This window comes from Alosa sapidissima, chromosome 6, assembly GCF_018492685.1.
Source record: "Alosa sapidissima isolate fAloSap1 chromosome 6, fAloSap1.pri, whole genome shotgun sequence".
Lineage (NCBI taxonomy): Eukaryota > Metazoa > Chordata > Actinopteri > Clupeiformes > Clupeidae > Alosa > Alosa sapidissima.
In genome coordinates, this window is record NC_055962.1 from 8,764,584 (window position 1) to 8,778,592 (window position 14,009).

The window sequence follows — 14,009 nt, forward strand, 5'->3', positions numbered from 1 at the left end:
CCAGTAAAACAAGCACAAAATCACATTTACAGATGCACACATTACAGCAGTAAATATGAGGGACAGACAAGCTGAGATACAAGCTAAGATGAAAGACTCCTTGTCCAATCTGGATGCAAATGTTGTAATCTTGAAATCCTGCAGTCAATATCCATGAATCATAGAATTACTGTAAGACTTAGCACTGGATAGACAAGCGGGCAGCTGATTGTAACACTGTATGTTACTCCTTTATTTGTATATCTTTCAGCACTACCATAATGTTTTTTTTTAGTTTTTGAAACCTGCGTTTCCTTCATGTCTCTGTTGTTAGGGTACACATGCAATCCAACCGTAGCCTTTATCAGTTTTTTTTTTTAAAAAACGCTGATTACTTGGCGTTAACCCGCACACAATTCATTATTACATGCCGACTTTTATGGTAGTGCATTGCTTTTGACGTGCCCCCTTATTTGCATAGCAGAAAAAAATGACGAGAGGTGGCTATACACCGTTCGGACGCAGGGTGATTGTTTTCCCGCTAGGGACTTCAGGCTGCATTCTATCGTTTCTCCTTAGCCCCATGAGCGGCGTTGCACAGCCTCTGAGACACTGTGCAGATAGATATCCCCGCGCTCGTGTCCATCTCTGGTGCTGAACAGAAGCTAATCGGCTTTGGTTTAGTTGCAAAAGAGAAACATACTTTGTGCCTGTCCTGCACAGACATATTAAAGTAATGGGTCTTGCAAAGGAAATAAGCACTCAATTTTCTCGATCGCATACTAAGGATAGTGGGGCGTCATAAATGCACGCAGCGTCAATGGAAGTCGATGCAGTTTTAGGAGCTGGAGAATGTTGAAAACCTGTCGTAACTCGAATGGATTTTTGATTTAACAGGTCTTTGAAGAGTTATATAATTTTTGTGCCTGTTATCTTTAAATGTCAGTCCTTTTCTTGTTATTATCGTTAACGGGGAACTGCCGAACTGATAGGCTTTCTTACGCATCTAGAACAAACCCTGCGCGCAGAGAGCACAGACTTGCAGATAGTGTTGCGAACCGGGCGTCTGCCGTACCTGATCGGTATGGATGTGTCCAATCTTTGGGAAATTGTGCAGCGAAAACGTGCCATGGAATAATGTGGGAATACATCAGAAATGGACCAAGAGAATGTGATTCACCCATTTGTGGTTAGACGTCTGATATCAAAGGTAAGGAGAAATGGATTTTAGACTGTCGGAGTTCGTGCCGAGACCTGCAATCGTCCGGTATTCAAAAGAACATCAGTGTTTGTTAAACATGCGCAAAAATCAATGACATTGGCAGATGCTTATTTAAATATTGTACTTGGTAATGCAGAGGTTAGCATAGGCTACTCTTTTACATCCTTCACTAAAAATTCAAACCAAGTTCTGGTGTCTGATAAGAGTACGCAAATAGTTGCGTGCTGCACTGTCATTGCACTGCGTGTGTAATGAATTGTTTCAATTGATTTGAATTGATTCAAATATTATGTTCATTGAAATGGCTAAATGCACCATTGATTTGGGCATCCAATGGGCTAACTAAATGGTGCCCGTATCCACTGATTTTGGATCAGTTGGTACGCTTATTTCATTCTATCCTATCTTGCTGGGCGAGGCTATTCAGATCTGATTTACCAACTGATTGGGCGTGCATTTAGGTCATATTTTTTATACTCAAACTCCGCTGTTAATGTATTCCTCTGTGAAATAGCAGAATGTGATGAGGCAATGTGGCTTAATTTATTTGCGTTCAGTTTTATTGACTGATCGGATTCTTGTATGGGGAACTGTCCCTACTTGTTATGGGGATGCGGTAGCCACAATTGTAAAAAAATAAATAATAAAGGTTAACCCCCCACATCCAAATCACGAATTCAGTGCATCTTAATTTAACCATTGTCCATATCATAGTGCGCAGTTGGTGGCATGTCGGAATACTGCGAAGTTAAAGTTATGGGTTAGGTGTTTTTTTTAATGGGAAGCATAAAATTACTTTTTTCTATGCTAGGGATGATTTCAGTTTATAAATCGCTATTTTAAGTTCATGTATTGTTCAGTTATTTAGGATCTTTGTGTCTTGTTTGTTTTTCTGGTCGGTATGGAGAACGCTCGACACATTCTCATCAGTTTACACAGCCACGTCCATCTTTTTTTCTCCTGTGCCGGTAGATTATGAAATGCAGAGGCATGACGCGATGGCGTTGTACATTGTCTTTTCCTTTCCTGACAGAGACAACTAAGTATACTCAACTTATGCAGTCCTATAGCACCTGTGATATTTTAAAACTCAATAAATCAGGTGATCCGTTAATTTCTTTTCGACAGGAACAGTTCAGGTAACAGTTTTCTATGTAGATACCCCCTATTTGAGACCGGGCAGATGGGTATGATGTACGGCAGTAAGGGTGAACAGTAAAATCCACGGTTTCTGCTCAGACAGAGGTGTCCATAACTGTATTTTATTCAGACGGCCACTGGGGACAGATCCTGGCGAGCTTGAAGTTTGTGTGTGAGGGTCTAGCAGGGAGGCGTCTGGATGATTACTTGTGCAGCATTACAGGGGGCAAACAAGTCTGGTGACCTCAATACCATCTTGCCATTTGTTATCTGAAGTACTTCAGTGTGGAAAATAGGCCTCAGAGCCTAAGCAATTATTCAGAGGGATTGTACAAAGGGCTTGCCATATACCCTCCGAAGAGGCCACATTGAGCGCTATTTGGATGTTAGTTGGCTTGGCTGGGTTGTTTACAGGCCAGCAGAGAGTGATGAAAACTGAACTCCTGCTCTGTAGGATAACATAACCTAGATACCTGTGGCTGGAAGGTATTTTGGCTTTGTGCTACAAATGGAGCATGCTCAGAAGCCGGCCAAGACATGAACCTTTCTGCTCTCTCCAGTACTGTATGTCTGTGTGTGTGTGCGTGTGTGTGTGTGTGTGTGTGTGTGTGTCTCACTGTCTGTGTGTGTGTGTGTGTGTGTGTGTGTGTGTGTGTGTGAGCGTGTGTGTGTGTGTGTGTGTGTGTCTGTGCGGCTGTGTCTGTGTGGCTGTGTGTCTGTGCGGCTGTTTACCTGAGTTGTGACTTGCAATCTGGTGTGCCTGTGAGACAAGCGTATTGAAAGTAATCAGCAGACTCTGTCCCTTGGTGCAGTCCCTTGGTGCAGTTCTGGCGTTTGCCTCGAGATTAGTGCCCTGTTGCCTCTAATGGACGTGCACTACTGTATTCAAACCCTGTAACACATGTGCACAGATGCACACAAACACACACACACAAATGCATATGCCAACGCATGCACAAGTACAGACAAATACACCCCCCCCACACACACACACACAGACACTCAAGAGAACTCACACTTTAAGTATACGTATAAGTATATATACTGTTTTGATCCTGTGAGTGAAATTTGATCTCTGCATTTATCCCAATCCGTGAATTAGTGAAACACACTCAGCACACAGTGAGGTGAAGCACACACTAATCCCGACGCAGTGAGCTGCCTACAACAACAGTGGCGCTCGGGGAGCAGTGAGGGGTTAGGTGCCTTGCTCAAGGGCACTTCAGCCGTGCCTACTGATCGGGGTTCAAACCGGCAACCCTCCGTTTACAAGTCCAGAGTGCTAACCAGTAGGCCACGGCTGCCCCAATTGCAGAAGAAAAGGGCCACACATGTACACATTATGCTTGCTCATTATGCTTGCTGGCATATACATGAGAACAAGTAAAAAGACACACACACACACACACACACACACACACACACCACCAACAACAACAACAACAACAACAACTTGCATTTATATAGTTGTCTATGAAGGTACCCAATTACAGTGAAGGGGGACACCTTTCTTACACACACACACACACACTTTTCCATGTTGTTCTTACAGAGAAGAGAAAAGGGCACTGACTGCCATGATAGCAAAACGTGGCGGCACTGGCATATTGACGTGGCGGCACTGCTATGATAACGTGGTGGCACTGCCATGATGATGTAGTGGCACTGCCATAACGACATGCACTGCCATGATGACGCGGTGGCACTGCCATAATGACATGGCGGCACTGCCATGATGATGTAGTGGCACTGCCATAATGACATGCACTGCCATAATGACGTGGTGGCACTGCCATAATGACATGCACTGCCATAATGACGTGGTGGCACTGCCATGATGACGTGGTGGCACTGCCATAATGACGTGGCGGCACTGCCATAATGACGTGGCAGCACTGCCATAATGACGTGGTGGCACTGCCATAATGACATGCACTGCCATGATGACGTAGTGACACTGCCATAATGACATGCACTGCCATGATGACGTAGTGACACTGCCATAATGACATGCACTGCCATGATGACGTAGTGGCACTGCCATAATGACATGCACTGCCATAATGACATGCACTGCCATGATGATGTAGTGGCACTGCCATAATGACGTGGCGGCACTGCCATGATGACGTGGTGGCACTGCCATAATGGCACTGCCATGATGACGTAGTGGCACTGCCATGATGACATAGTGGCACTGCCATAATGACATGCACTGCCATGATGACGTGGTGGCACTGCCATAATGACGTGGTGGCACTGCCATGATGACGTAGTGGCACTGCCATAATGACATGCACTGCCATGATGACGTGGTGGCACTGCCATAATGACGTGGCGGCACTGCCATGATGACGTAGTGGCACTGCCATAATGACATGCACTGCCATGATGACGTAGTGCAGTGGTCCCCAAACTTTTTCTTCCGAGGGCCAGCTCACTATGCCTGGCTCTAAGAGAGGGCCAGAAATTCGGAGTATATTAGTATTAGTCCCAAAAGTGTATTTTATCCAAAATGTGTGAACTCTGAACTCTGTGTATTTGCATACACAGCTCAAGTTGTGAACAAGCAATATCCAACAAATAATTTGAAGTTCTCAAACTATGAGAGTTTTATGAAGTGCAGGCAAAAACATCTGAAATGACCACTTTCACTCACCTGATGAGAACTTGTGAATTTGTATGAACATTTGAACGAATTAGAAATAATTATCCCAGAAAGTCACAGAAATATGACTTGACTTAGTTAGTTATTAAAAATTAATTGATACACTTCTAGAATACTTTGAGCACTAATGCAGTCAGCCTCTTGCATTGTTTGCAGGTAGGCCTACTTCCGTTTTCGATGGCAAACGCAAAACAGCGCAAAAACAACCACCAGTGGACAAAAAGAGTATTACATGTGTACTGTTAAGACTCGCCATAGAGAATGAATGGGGGAATTACGGAAGTTATAGTTTGACGATGTCGTACTCCCATGCGGGCCAGATGCTATATACCGCGGACATGTTTTGGGGGGCCATCCAAAATGAGGTGGCGGGCCGTATCCGGCCCGCGGGCCGTAGTTTGGGGACCACTGACGTAGTGGCACTGCCATGATGACGTGGTCGCACTGCCATGATGACGTGGTGGCACTGCCATAATGACGTGGTGGCACTGCCATAATGACATGCACTGCCATAATGACATGCACTGCCATGATGACGTGGTGGCACTGCCATAATGACGTGGTGGCACTGCCATAATGACGTGGTGGCACTGCCATAATGACATGCACTGCCATAATGACATGGTGGCACTGCCATAATGACATGCACTGCCATAATGACGTGGTGGCACTGCCATAATGACATGCACTGCCATAAGGACGTGGTGGCACTGCCATGATGACGTGGTGGCACTGCCATAATGACATGCACTGCCATAATGACGTGGTGGCACTGCCATAATGACATGCACTGCCATGATGACGCGGTGGCACTGCCATGATGACGTACTGTAGTGGCACTGCCATGATGACGTAGTGGCACTGCCATGATGATGTGCAGAAGGGGGAAGGAACTGAGCACACACCACACTCCAGATCGAGCATCTTTGGCTCCCATGCAGCCTTGTTTGTATAAACAAAAGCTGGAAGCCAGCCAGTGCACCAGCTAATCAACTCCGTAATTGGCCCCCGCTATAAACCCAAGTCGCCCGCCTGTGTGTGAGAGCCTGAGAGAAGGAAGATGTTCTATTTCAGAGGGAAGAAGAGAGGGTCGCTTGGAAAGCCCACGGACACCAAAGCAGGAACAAGCACAAATACACACACACACACACACACACACACACACACACACACACACCACAGAGCAAAAACCCTGAAACCCCCTGGCTGGCTCCGCTTGTCAGGAGAGAAGCCTCTTTAACTGTCATATTAGAGTCTTCTGAATGGCCGTCAGAATCCTGTGCATAGCTCTCAGGCGTTTTTTTTCCCTTCTTTTTCCTAGAAAAATCCGCCACTACTTTTCAAAGGGTGGCTGTGGTGGTGGGGGGGGGGGGGGGGGGGGGGGGGGGTTGAGGGAGGGTCAGGCTCTTGCAGTTCAGAAATGGAAGGCTAGCCCAGGGACAAGCATGCCATGCAAAAGCACCTTCTTGGCCCAGCTTGCTGTGCTGTGTGGGGACAGGTCGCCATGGGAGCTGGGGGAGTGGACGTGAGGGTGGTGTGGGAGCGTTGGCGTTGGTAGAAGGAGGCGGGTGGACATGCGATGGAATGCATGAGTCAAACCCATTCATAAGGCCTTCAGTCAGACTTTGAGTCACGCTCGTCAAACTCAAAACACCCTTTATTCAGCCCATTCCCCCTGCCCCCACCAACCCAAAACAGCTCTTCCTTTCTTTCTTTCTTTCTTTCTGCCTTTCATTGCCCCCCCCCCCCCCCCCCAGTTAACACTCGTCATAGAGAGTGTCATGGCTGCAGCCTCTGTGTGCCTCTGAAAGATGTGCTCACACAGGGGATCTGAGTGGGATTGGGATTGGCCTGTTCCCAAGCAGGTCTTTAGGTGCTGATATAATACCCCCCTCTAAGCAGGCCTTTGGTTCTCTCAGCGGATCTACTGGCTATAAATAATGGCACATATGGCGCCACTCTCCGAAGCTTGACCTCTCGCATGCTCAGACCGCACAGCTCACGCATCACAACGTATGGTATGGGTACCTGACAGGGTTGCACCCATGCTGTGCTAGTCAGTGCTCTGGTCACTTCATCTCCATTGTGGCCCTCGTTTTTTTTTATTTCTTTCATCTTGACTCTATGGTCCATCGTTTTCTTTTTCTTTTTTTCTTGCTCTTCATGTCTCACACCTTCTGCTCTCTCCTGTCACTCTCCTGTTTTGATTTTAGAAGTGGCGCCACATGGCTTTCTCTCCTGTCACTCTCCTGTTTTGATTTTAGAAGTGGCGCCACATGGCTTTCTCTCCTGTCAACTCTTCTTCTTTTACTCTCTTTCTTTCTCTCTCTCTCTGTCGCTCATGCTCTCCGTGGGGGTGGCCACCTGGCTTTTGATCCACCAAGCCCACAAGCTGGTGGTCAGGGGGCCTGTGTGTGTGTGTGTGTGTTTACTGCTCATAAGTCTGAATCAGCAGCCATATGTCAGGCTAAGAGCTACCAGTCTCCGAGGAGCACCACAACTACACTTGCAAAAAAGAACAAAGTTAAAGTAACAAATAATTGACATTTCAGAGCCAGTTTATTTATTTATTTATTTATTTTTTTATTTATTTACTGAGGCACATTTGGGGCTTAATTGTAGTTCTCAATTAGGCTTATGAACCTGACAGTATTTGAATTTCAGATCTTTCGGGTTTGTGTTTTTATTTTTCAACCCCCCACACCTCCCCCCTTGCGCTTGGGTAAAATGATATTGATGACAAGAAGAACCCAGCTCTGCAGCGCTAAGTAGAGACAAGTTCTTTAAAGTTTAAGTTTTGAAGACACTGGCATCAACATCAAAGGGAAGGAAGGCCACTTGCCTAATGGTTATTGAGCGGTTTGGCCTCTCTGTATAGACCCTTTAATCTCAAAACAACTCCTGTCCATGGCTCTGACACGGTGATTTACTGTGCTGTGCCTGGAGAGATGAAGAGAGGCGTGTGCGCTCAGGGTGTTTACCTGTAAATGCAGCTGGAAGCTGGAATGGAGGGCCTGTCAATGTGTCAAAGGCATAAGAGCAGATTCTTGCCTTCCCTCTTCCTCATTTGACTTGGCACAGGTGGTGCAGGTGCCATCTCCCTCCTCTGCACAAAATGTCCACTAATGGAATGGAGGGGAAAGAAGACGTCCCAGAGGAGAGAAATTATCATGGGGAGGGATTTTTTTAATCTCTCTCTCTATATATCTATCTATCTATCTATCTATCTATCTCTCTCTGCATGTTTCTCTGTCTGTCACATTCGTTCACCTTGCTTGTAAACGTCAAGGATAACCGCAGTGTCATTTGTCACAACAGCCACGTCTTTATCACTCTCCACTGATCCGACCTGCCAAGATCAAGGCCCTGAGCTCGCATTTGAGCCGGAACCAGAGCAGTCGCACCTCCTCACACACACGCCCTGTTGCACACCACTGCTGCAAACATAAGCAAGCAAAAAAACGTCACCAGACACGAAACTTGTTCTTTAGTATTCCCCCACTGAGCTTGAAAACCAGCTGCACTTTTGTCAAGTCAAGATTTTCAAGATTCAAGATTTACTTTATTGTCATTTTTCATGTTCACCTTCATACATACAAAAAATAAATATTGTTACCCCAGCTTGTGTCAGTATCAAACAGGGAAATAAATGTAGACATGTAGGAGGAGCTTGGGCACAGAGTATTACAGTAAAGTGCAGTGGAGAGTACAGTAGCAGCTTGTGCGGAATAGCAGCACAGTATGTAAAGTGCAAGATTAATGTTATTAATTATTAATGTTAAGCAACATAATTGTCTCATTTGGCATATTTACTCATTTGGAAAAAGGTGAAATTAATAAAAAAAAAGAAAAACATTTCACCATTTAGCTGAGGCTACTCATAAATTATTCTGTTTGTTGTCATCATGGTGAAAAGGCTAAAAGGTAGGTCAGACCATTGAGCTTCCTTCGAGAGTGAAATCGACCAACAGCCTTATTACCCTGTGTAGTTTCCACTTTCCAAGCAGAGCCTTTAAGGGAAATGACAGTGTTGGTGCTGTCATGGCAGTGTAGGTGCCTAAGGCTTGGGTGGTGGTGGGGAGACGAGAGCTGCCATTTTACACAGACTCGTCAGCCACATCTGCTACATTTCCTCCGGATTCTGAAACCCAATCTGTATTGATTCAGAATGAAAAAAAAATCCACAGTTGAGCCCTTATCTTCTAGCTCACTTTGATGTATTATGAGTGCAACCGCAGAAAACCACACTAAACCAGCAGTGCGGGGCTCCTTAGAGGCGATGACAGTTCTGACAGTGAAGCGAGCAGGGTGGGGGATGTCTGATGTTTGGACAGATATTATTTTTTTTTTCTGCTGTTCTAATGGTTAGACAGTGGAGCAGATTCACCCAGGCCTGGCAGTCTTCAGGGGATGTGTCTGAATAACGCTGGCCAATCATTTATTTATGATTTATTTTTATCCCCGCGCCCACCCCACCTCCTCCCCTCACCACACGGCCAAAAGGCCCTATCCAGTTGCTGACAGGTCAGCACTCATACAGTTAGAAGTCCAAACAGAACAGAAAGAGGATTGTGTTAAATCCTTTTATATTCTTTTTTTATCTCTCTCTCTCTCAGTCTCTCCCTCTATTTTTTTCTCTATCGTCTCATTGTGTGACTGTCTGGATCAACTCCTCTCACCCACCCCCACCACCCCACCCCTCACACACACACACACACAACCATCACCGTCTGTTACGAACGCAATCTCCTGACCACACAATGCCATCCTACTCTGGTCCGTCTGGCTAATTGAGAGAGATAGCATCTCTTTCTCGTTCAACTCGGTGGAAGAGGCTTTAGAAGGAGAGAGAACTAAACAAAGGCCACTTCTCAGCTCCTGGAAGGTTCTTAATCACATAGAACATGCAGGGTATCAATTACCAAACCCTCTTTTTTTCTAATACTGGAGAGGCTACAGCTTAAATAGCTTTGGTCACACATTCAGACATATTATCATATCAATGCTATTTTGCTTAGCATAATGCCCCCATGAAGAGAATATCACTTTGGTCGTAAATCAATTAAGAGACTATTGTCTCGACGGGCAGTTATTAGATTGTGTGTGGCACATGGGTTTGCCATGGCTTTGGCGGCGCTTACGTGTCTGACAGAGAAAATTATACCGTTGAGACAGCCATTTGTCACCGCTCTCCTTCTGGGGCACTTAAAGATGGCACAGTGGGAGATATAAAATTGTGTGGATTGAGTTGTTTTCATCCGGGGAGAATCCCTGTGTCAGCTCCCCCCAGCCGCCTGCCTAACCACCGCCCCACCTTCACCCTCTCCACCCCTGATGAGGCAGTCCATGTGACGAGACTGTCCTGGCCCCCCACAAACACACACACACACACACACACACACACTAGCACATACCGACACAGATTTATTGTGTCTTTGCCTGCTCTTGCTGTAATTTTCTAAAGATTCATTTCGCTGCAGAACCACAAAACCCCAGCAGTTCCAAAGTGCCACTCATTTAAGCACCTCTGCTGCCGGCCCACAGTATAGAGACAGATACAGAGTGTGTGAGAGATAAAAAAGAGCAAGAGAGAGAGAGAGAGAGAGAGAGAGAGAGAGAGAGGGAGAGAGAGAGGAAGGTGTGTGGGAGAGAAAAGGAAGACAAAGAGAGTAAATGGAGCAAAAAAAAACTAGCCAGAGGAAGGATGTGACAGAGAGAGAGATGGATGGAGGAGGAAGGGAGAGAAAGGTTGTGAGGAATGAGGCCATATGTGAAGTTTGGGAGGAGAAATGGTGGAGGTGCGCCGGCGAAAGGTGAGAAATCGATAAAAAGCCCAGAGTGAAGACAGAGGAGGAGGAAACGGCAGAAACGCGAGAAGGGCAAAAGGAGGAGAGAGGACCAGCCCCAGTCAGGGTTAGAGTGCAGCACAACAGAAACACAATGGCTGAGCGGGAGACACAGAGACACACAGACAGGGAAGTAGGCCGGCAGACACGGAGGGAGGAAGATAGTAGGAAGGAAATGAGGTAGGAAGGAAGATCTATAGATAGATAGATAGATAGACAGATAGATAGATAGATTAAATGTACACAAGTAGGTTGGTAGGAGTGTATAACAAACAGCCAGACAGATAGATAGATAGATAGATAGGATGGAAATGAAAAGGAGTGTGTGTCAGCTTGGGCATGGTTGCTGGTCTGGCATGAGCGTCTCATTACGGCTCTCCAAGCAGCAGCGGCTCTGTGTCAGTGTGGCGCGGTTGACCTGCAGCTTGGCGCCTCACACTGTGCCATGGCTGCTTGAGCCAATTAGGAGCTCTTGGCACGGCTCATCCATGCCCCGCATCCACCGCCCAGCGCCCGCTGCCTGCCTGGCTGCCTGGCTGGCTGGCTGGCTGGGTGGGGTGGCGTGGTGAGGCGACGACGTACTGGGCACCGCTGATCGGAATTTTAACAGGATTCGTCACAGCAAGACTCCCACCGCTGCCACCATCCACTGTCATAACCCCCTCCACATCACACACACACACACACACACACACACACAGACACACACACGCCATGCTTAGAGAACCATGTGTGTTGAGACTATCCTTGGAGCGTGCTGAATATGATGCCTTGATCTCTCACTGTCTGTAGTGCTTTGTGTATAAAAGTGTAAGAAAAGTGCTGGATGTGAGGTGAGATCGGCGAGAAGAAAGCAGGGGGAGGAGAGATGAGGAGAGGAGAGGGAGGGGGAGTGGAGGGGGGGCTGTAAAGACTGAAGAACTGCAAGAATAAGGAAAAAAAGAATGGAGAAGGATGGTAGTGTTGGAAAGCATGATGAGGGGGGACTTTCAACAGTGTGATGTGTTTGTGCAAAGCAGAAGATTGGAGGATATGAGCTGCACAGATGATGGAGGATGGAGAGCGTGAGAGTGAAAGGGAGGGATAGGATCAGAGGTGTGTGTGTGTGTGGGGGGGGGGTAGGATCAGAGGTGTGTGTGTGTGTGGGGGGGGGGGGGGGGGTAGGATCAGAGGTGTGTGTGTGTGTGTGGGGGGGGGGGGGGATAGGATCAGAGGTGTGTGTGTGTGGGGGGGTAGGATCAGAGGTGTGTGTGTGTGTGGGGGGGGGGGGGATAGGACCAGAGGTGTGTGTGTGTGTGGGGGGGGGGTAGGATCAGAGGTGTGTGTGTGTGTGTGTGGGGGGGGGATAGGATCAGAGGTGTGTGTGTGTGTGGGGGGGGGGGAGGGATAGGATCAGAGGTGTGTGTGTGGGGGGGGGGGGATAGGATCAGAGGTGTGTGTGTGTGTGTGGGGGGGATTGACTGAAAAGAAAGACGCAGCGAGGGAAGAGGAGAATTGAAGAGAGTGAAAGAAGAAAGGAAAAGAGAAAAGATGAGAAATTAGAGGAGACGAGCAGAAAGGAGAGAAAGGAGAAACATGACGTCAGTGGGAGGTCAAGAAATGGTCTCTCTTTCTCTCTCTCTTTCTCTCTCCCTCTCCATGTCTTAGCTTTTAGTAATTATTTGTTTGACACTAAAGTCAGAGTTTTCAAGGACCTTCAAGCCCAGACACATTTTGTTATTAGTTCCTTAATATACCATAGTGTTAGATAGAACACATTGTGCCTGTTCCCAGCTAATGACTACAACGTCACACCTGATATGAATACAATTAACAGCCATTGCCTGTGAAACGATAATTAATTTGTGAAAGCCAATACCACACAGTTAATTAACACAAGCTGTTTGTCCATGGAACTTCAAACAAATGAATATCAGGACTGCGAGGATGACACAGAGCCTATGTGAAATGTCATGATGTATTAACTGTAATCAACCCATTACTGCAGGCCACCTATAGACAGTCAGCTCCTATAGAGGTTCAGCTCCTATAAAGATTCAGCTGCTTTAGAGGTTCAGTCTCTTAATTTCTTTGCTTCTTTCTTTCATATTTATTTATTGCAAATCTTGCCTGTGTGTGTTCTCTATCTGTCCATCCATCCATCTATCTATCCATCTATCTATCATCTATCTATCTATCTATCTATCTATCTATCTATCTCTCTATCTATCTAGTCAAGTCAAGTCAAGTCAAGTCAAGTCAACTTTAAGTCTAGATTTAAAACTGGCTACAGTTGGGGCCTTTTTGATGTCATCCGAAAGTTGGTTCCAGAGCTGAGCCGCATAGCAGCTACAAGCTGCTTCACCATGTTTAGTTCTAACAGTAGGTTTTACTAACAGGTTTTTCACCTGGGACCTGAGAGGACAAGAAGGTGTGTACAGCTGAAGCATGTCTGATAGGTATATCTATCTATCCATCCATCCATCCATCCATCCATCTATCCATCTAGATAGATAGATAGATAGATAGATACTTTATTGATCCCCAGGGGAAATTCAAGGTCTCAGCAGCAGCATACATACAACACAAACACATTCTTTAACAGCAGAAAGAGTAATTAAAGTATATAATATAAAAACACAACTAAGCAGTAAGGACAGTAGAAGATAAAGAATATGCTAAATATACTAAAATACAAATTATACTAACACTTAATACAATATATACAAATATACTAAAATACAAATTACAAAAATACAAATTATACTAACACTTAATCTAAATCAATTCTAAAAACAGTATCCACATAGTGGTGATTACAGTAATAAATCAGAGGCGCTTGCAATGACTGAGCCTGTGATTCTCTGTGCATAGTAAGGTATGGTAAGGTGCTCTATGGTGCTCTGTGTGAATGAGTGTCATGGTGGTAGTGCAATGGTGATAGTGGTCATGGTGATAGTGCAAATGAGTAAGTCAACAGTGCAACAATGCAGAAATAAATAATAAATAATAATAAAATCTATCTATCTATATATCTATCTATCTATCTATCTATCTGTCTCTGTTCCAATGAAAGTTATCACCCTAATGGTGGAGAATCAGAATCTCCATACATTTTGCCTCGCTCAGCCTTTTTCTCCAACTGTTGTAGTCAATTAGCCCCGCAAGCCTGGCG

General features: G+C 45.8%; 1 protein-coding gene across 1 annotated transcript in view; it reads left to right on the forward strand.

The window, feature by feature from the left end:
- The first annotated feature begins 580 nt into the window (after window positions 1-580).
- Window positions 581-14,009, forward strand: part of lrfn2b (leucine rich repeat and fibronectin type III domain containing 2b) — a 107,479-nt gene continuing 94,050 nt past the window's right edge. The window contains exon 1 of the mRNA XM_042095066.1: window positions 581-1,189. The gene's annotated coding sequence lies outside the window, so the exon portion shown is untranslated. The remainder of the gene's footprint in view (window positions 1,190-14,009) is intronic.